Genomic DNA, 7,506 nt, shown 5'->3' with positions numbered 1-7,506 from the left:
TTTCTCACTATTTTTTCTCCCTACTCTTCCACTATATTTTGTCTTTCCTTTATAGGTACACATATACATAAAGGATGATCACAATGGACATAGTTTCCGAGTGGACGGTTCTTACAACAACCGTACATCCCTAACCTAACCTACCCTCAGGTCATGCTTGAAAAGTTGGTTATTCGATTATAGGGCGATGTTGGTAGTGTTTGACCTATTAAAAACCTTTGATATCTACCTTTTGGCCGTGTTTGAAACGTTGGCTATTCTATTATATATATGGACTTGTTTTGATAACGCTTGGCCTATTCAAAACCTTTATTAGCTATCCTCAGGCCATGTTTGAAACGTTGGATATTCGATTGTACGTATAGACGCCAAAAGTAGGTGGAGTTCCGGGACAAGAAGTCCAATTGGAAAATAGTGAATTCTCTAGTGTGCGATGATATCTCAGAAGCTGTTTAATATTTACCTGTCAGATATGTATTGCCCTCCTGGCTAAAGATGATAATTTTAGCCATGCCAGATTTTTTACAAAGCCTAGGATTTGATTGAGGCTATGTCGTTGCCTTCTATGTTGCTATGTCCTGGAACCCAACATAAATTAACTATCCGTCGTATATCATGTAGAGCGGACTTGCAATCAAGAACTGCTTTTGAGTTTATAGTGCACGACTTCAAAGCCTTGAGGGCCGCCTGACTATCGACATATATTGTCACCGGTCCCGTATTATCGGCAGTAAGTGTTTTGACTATCTCGGCCGCTTTCGCGATTGCAAGGACTTCTGCTTGGAAAACGCTACAAAGATTGTAAGTTTATATGAGTTGTTTATTTATAATTCCCTACAGCAAACGCCTGCACGAGTGCCTTCCTCCATCTTTGAACCGTCTGTGAAAAATGACAAACCTGGCAGAGGTAAGGAGCCATTAGTCCAGGATTCCCTACTAGGAAACTACTCTGATGTCATTACAGTCTCTATGAGAGGGAACCAGGGATGGTCCGTATGACAAATTTTTAGGTTTTCGACTGTCAAAAAGGTGTAAACGTTGAAAATGTCATATACCTGTATAAAATGTAGTAAATGTAGAAAACGTCATTTATTCGAATATTATTACCATATACCGTTATTTTCAAAAATACATATTATTTTTACATATATCTGTCTGTTGCTTACTAGAACTAATACAAAATTCTAAACTTTTTGGAGAAAAAAATTTTGAAATTTTATATTTTAAGCATACGTAGTCCTGATTTATATTAGGCGAGTTTACTTGCGGCGATTTTTATCGCTCTCTTTTAAACTTGCTTCATGCGTCTATACAAGGCAATTCGGTTTCCAAAATATTTTTCTATTTGTTGTTTTTTCACATTTAAATATATATAAAATGTCAACAAATACGAAATACACAAAACGAATTGCCAGAAAATTGTCGGTACAAGCATTTTTTTTCCATTTCTATTCCCCTTGCCCCTCTCTCCTACAAACAAAGACTTGCCGCAAGTAAACTCGCCTAATCTAAATCATGACGTAATTTCTAAAGTCATTAATGAAAATAGGTATTTTGTCAAAAACCTAATTGTTTTGGGTGGGTTTCCGACGTTTCAGACGTATGTAATATACGTCGAAAATGTATGTCATTTACGTCGCTGTTTCTGACGGACCATCTCTGGAGGGAACATAGTCACTAATGTGATTATTTCTCCTCAAGAAATCACAATCTGGCGTTATGTTGAGGATATTAGCGTGACCCTAGTTCAGCGATTTCCAGGCATCCGTTTCTCGGAGCCTCAGGGCACATCTAGCAACCTGGAATTTAATCAGAATGTCCAGTGGTTGAAGATTCAAGATCGCGTTCAAGGCTGCCTGTGGTGTACTTCTTAGCGCTCCGGTAGTCAGGATCGAAGCACATTGCTATACTGAATTTAATTTTGTCAGCAGTCACAAAAATATGTTGACCTCCTGCCACCATACAAGGCAACCATATGTAAGAATGGGGAGAACTACCGTCACATACAACCAGTGTATGATCTCTGGTCTTAGTCCCCAGCTCTTTCCTATGGAGTTCTTCACTAGATGAGATGCTGATGTGAGAGCACAATTGAATGTTAAGGTCGAGCGATATATAATTCCCGAAATTTTCGGGATCACATTCGAAATCATGTCAAAGTTTTCCGCACAAGCCTCAGCTATATGCGACAAGGTAACAAGTAGGAGGAAGGTCCTTAAGAAACCTCGTTGACCTTTTATAAAGTGTGTAGCCAGCTATATACTGTGGTTCGCAAATAGGAGTACTGCACAATGATAAAGCATTTATTAGAATGTCTACTTATGACTCCAGTGGACAATCTAAATGAGACGATAATTCTCGCATATGTCACCATAGCATTTACTATTTGATCGATAAAACTCCCCCATTCATTCATCTACATAATTTCTAGATCAAGAAGTATATCTAGGAGATGTAAATAGATAGTATTCACACTGATGCAGTTGATGGGCATTCAGCAGCTAGTTTAGAAACTTCATTCGATTTTTTAATTAGTTTTTAATTCAATCACTCTCCTTACTCAATCTGGCAAATATCTCAACTTTGTATGCATTTCATGACAATATTTTTTTAAAATAGATTTATATTAATTATTTTTCTTGATAAAAATATTCTATATAGAAAAACCCCCTCTCTATTGCCATGTGCAAGCCCTTATTAGCAGTATGACTAAGCGCAAAACAAAAAAACCGAAACCTATTATAATTGAATATTGTAATTAACATTTCCGATATTTTTCTCCATTGTTTAAGTAAAGTTCAGCTATTCAGCAACTAAACTTTACTGAATATCAACGTCTCTCTTAAAAGCAAGAATTTGAAGAATAGAATAATCCCCTCATATGTAACATCATCAGAAATAAAAAAAAACTCATAGTCAAGAAACCGGCGATGGAGCATAGTAATATTTTTTATGTCTGGCGGCTGACCATTTGTCTGATTTATAAGCTGACCGCAAGACAAAAACAATGGAAGAATAAGAAGAAGAAGAGGAAATACATAATAATTGTTTACAGCAGACAATCATGGAACAAAGAAAAAAAAAATGTACGTACATAAGATTTGTATACACTCAGAGAAAAAATAAGCGAGCATTACAGTTGCAACAAACTGAAGGCTGTCTTTATAGTTCCATGCGATAAACTTAAACAACATTTCGCTACTATTTATAGTCATTCATATTTAAGGGAAGAGATACGTGATATTGAAGATATAGTTCATAACACAATAGCCAGTAGAACTTATATGCATAATTTTAATGCCATGGAATCTTCTCTTAAATTTATGAGAAACGCCGGGCTAACAAATATGGACGTAATTATTAAACTTAACAAAGACATTAATAATAAAAAGTCTTGTGGAGTGGACAGCATATTAAATTTTATAATATAAAACTTCCTGCGTTTGAGTACCTTACGATAATATCATGGTACAATTATAAAAGGTAACAGCAAATGCCAGCTGATTTGATTCCAACGTAATACTAGTGTCAATATGAATTTGACAAATTATGTTTTTAAAAATCACCCAACAGGAAAATTGGGAACGGATACAATTTGAAATTGTTCTTTATTAAATATGCTCCCGTATTCAATTTACTCAATCTGCCTGCTGGGAAAGTTTGAGGAAGCAAATCTTTCTTCAAGGAATAACTCGCTATTCCCAGCATTTTCATATGTGTTACACATATATATGGCAATGGCTCAATTATAGGAAAGATGTGGAAGCGATAAAAATATAAATTTGATTTGATTGATTTTGAGGATTCGAAAATATTTCATTTTCAAAAAAAAAAAAAAAAAATAATAATTTGATGATAATTTGTTTGTTTGTTTATATTTTTCTGTCAAATGAGTTGACACTAGTAGAACTTACAACAACAAATTTACATGTGGTTGTTGTATCGTTTTTTGTACAACAACACTTGCTGTTACCTTCTATTATTATACCATGCGATAATATTTAATAATTGTCTGAATAACGAATTGTGACAATTATACATTGTGATCATCCTTAGTACCTGAAAAGAAAAAGAGAGTGGAAGAGAGGAAAGATAATCGGAGTTAGAGAGCCTAGAAAAGTTGTTGCTTTAGCTATGACAAATTCTTGACAAAACCTAGGATCTGATTGGGGTCTATTTTAGAGAAGAAAGCTGGGTTATCACTTTCATATCTTCCAAACTGTCTGTGTCTTCTGCAACTCAGCTATGGACATCTACAGAGGATATGTTCAATTGTTTCTAGCTCCCATTCGTCCTCACATAGACGACAGTAATCCTCTCCGTTGGTGTCCCATTTCGAAGTGAGGGATCTGATTCTGCAGTAACCTGTTATGATTCCAACGATGATTTCACTCTTATTATTATTGAACAACACGCCAGAACCCAACATAAATTTACTATCCGTCGTATATCATATAGAGTAGCCTGCTTTTGAGTTTATAGTGCACGACTTTAAAGCCTTGAGGGCCGCCTGACTATCGACGTATATAGTCACCGGTCCCGTATAATCGGCAGTAAATGTTTTGAATATTTCGGTCACTTTCATGATTACAAGGATTTCTGCGGGAAAAACGCTACAAAGATTGTTAAAAGTTTTTATGAGTTGTAGATTTTTAATTCCTACAGTAAACGCCTGGATCAGTGCCTTCCTCCATCTTTGACAAGTCTATGAAAAACGAAAGACCTGGCAGTGGCATGGAGCCTCTATTCCAGGAATCTCTACTAGGAAACTCTACTCTGATGTCATTAAAATCTCTATGAGAGGGAACATAGTCACTAATGTGATTAATGTTCCACAAGAAGTCACAACCTGGTGTCGTTTTGAGGATACTGGCGTGACCAAAGTTCAGCGATTTCCAGGCATTCGGTCCTCGGAGCCTCAGAGCACATTTAGCAGCCTGGAATCAGAGAGTCCAGCGGTTGGAAGTTCAAGATTACATTCAAGGCTGCCTGTGGTGTACTTATTAGCGCTCCGGTAGTCAGGATCGAAGTCGTTTGCTGAACTTTATTCATTTTAGTTAGAAATATCTTTTGTTGACCCTCTGCCACCATAAAGGGCATCCATATGTAAGAATGAGGAGTACGACTGTCACATGCAGCCATTATATGATCTCTGGTCTTAGTCCCCAACTCTTACCAATGGAGTTCTTGGATGAATAGAGTGCTATTAGTCCTTCCTTAGTGCATTTCTCAATATTCCTATTGCACGTTAATTTCTGATCAAGGATTGTACCAAGGTATTTTACTTTACTTCGACATTTTGCTAATCGGTGTGAAGCTTCTGCCGACTATTTCAAATATTATGGAGGGCGGCCTTTCAACTCCGTCCAACCAGGCACACGCTTGTCATCTTTGGGTGGAGTGACCTAATCCCTTTCACTCCACCCAAAGATGACAAGCGTGTGCCTGGTTGGACGGAGTTGAAAGGCCGCCCTCCATAATATTTGAAATAGTCGGCAGAAGCTTCACACCGATTAGCAAAATGTCGAATTTCAGCAGTATCTCATTTATCACCAGAAGCCATAGAAGAGGAGATAATACTCCTCTTTGTGGTGTGCCTCTGTTGACAGATTTGTCTCTCTCCAAGGACGAGTTGATAATTTTGCTTTCCAGCATTCTATTAATCTAGTTCGTTAGGAGTGAGGGGATATCTAAGCTTACTAGAGCACAATGGATAGCCTGTAGATTCACATTGTTGAAGGCTCCTTAATGTCGAGGAACGCAGCCAAAGTGTAGCCGTAGGACACCACATTCTGGACTAAACATCAGTATGAACTTGCCGTTCTAAATTGTTTTTGAAATCCTCTATATATAGGATTTTCCTCGACATTTTCGTTACTTCTACTAAAGCTATAAATTAAAATTTAGGGGTTTATAGCTGAATTGTCTTCTATATATCACTGCACTGAATAATTCGCAGGTACTGAGAATTATTCAGTGCAGCCTCTCCATATCAGAAGGAGGATGCCTTAACTTTCTTTACGTGGAATAAATATTTTCGTTTCCAATCTATAGGAATAGCTTCCCAAAAATATATCTGTAATTCATTTATTCAAAATGTTCGAAATTGTTTTTGATATATGCTATGTATAGGTCTTTCCTCGATGTCTTCCTTACATATACTATAGCCAGAAAATCACATTTGAGGTATTAATGCTGAATTATCTTCTGTATATCATTCACACCTGAGAGTTCTTCAGTATAGCCTCCATATCGGAAGGAGGATACATCCGCTTTTTTTACGTGGAATAAATATTTGCGTTTCGTATTAATAGAAATTCCTTCCAGAGATGAAATCAGCAATTCATTGACCTGCTGGGGAAGATTTACTAGTACAATTTGATCGATATTATATCTCCATAATTCTAAATATTTCCATATGTTATTATACTATCATACCATATTGTTGTAATAATAAGATATTTTAAACATTAAGGACATAAAGCTTCCTGCGGCTGACATCATTATCACTAACAAGTCATTATTTTTATAGTTCAAGAGTCATCAATGCAAAAAATATGTCAATGCCCACTACATGTGGCTCCATGCGTATAACATTGTCGCCCAATCTGCCACTGTCTGCCGTGTTGAAAGGACATAACAACAAGGAATGAATGAGTGAATGAATTCAACACACACACATATCAATGACCCACCCTCCTTCCTTGTACCATAACATAAACCATAACCATGAAAACTAAAATGTTGTTGACCTATTTTTTTATTGTTTTCTATGACGTCGTACTTTCATGAGGGGATTAGGGTTATTTATGTTTATAAATTAAAAATAAACAAAGGAATATAGAGGGAGAGGAGGGTTGAGCATAGTGATAAAATAGTTGGTGTCAAAGAAAATATTGCAAACTTGAAGCGAATGTTGACTTAAAGAGGAGTTCGAAAGAGAGGATACTAGAAAGAAGATAGGAATCCTCTTTTAAAAATATGAATCCACAATGAGTGCTGTAGACAGTTACTACATCAGATATTCCTTAGACGTTTTCATCTGTCAAGAGTGTTCTTTTGGTGTTATATTCAGGCACAAAGACTCTCAGCACTTGTCTATAAAGACACCCTGACCTTTTGTAGGTCGCATACAAATCTTGACTCCTTCTATTTTTTTCCTATAAAGACATCCTGCCTATAAAGACATCCTGCTTTCAGGTCTTCTGCAAGGATAGAATTCAGCTCGAGACATCCCTGAACCCGTATATAAAGCCAATATTCTTTCCTTTAGGACGCCTATAAAACTTCTGCTGAGCTCGAGACATCCTTGAACGTCTTGAATAGTCAACGTATATCTTCCTCAAGGAAATAAAGGCACTTTCAAGGTTTTTGTAAATACTCTCTATAAAGACTCCCTACAAATGGTCCATATAGACATCATGCTTCAGGTCTTTTATTAATTTTCCCTCTATAATGATTTCCATTAACTAATTTTTAAATATGTCCTTCAGCTCGAATATAATT

This window comes from Musca vetustissima, unplaced genomic scaffold, assembly GCF_032173495.1.
Source record: "Musca vetustissima isolate MV318-11 ecotype Yass unplaced genomic scaffold, APGP_CSIRO_Mvet_v1 utg7915, whole genome shotgun sequence".
In the NCBI taxonomy this organism is placed as follows: Eukaryota; Metazoa; Arthropoda; class Insecta; order Diptera; family Muscidae; genus Musca; species Musca vetustissima.
This window is presented reverse-complemented; position numbering follows the sequence as displayed.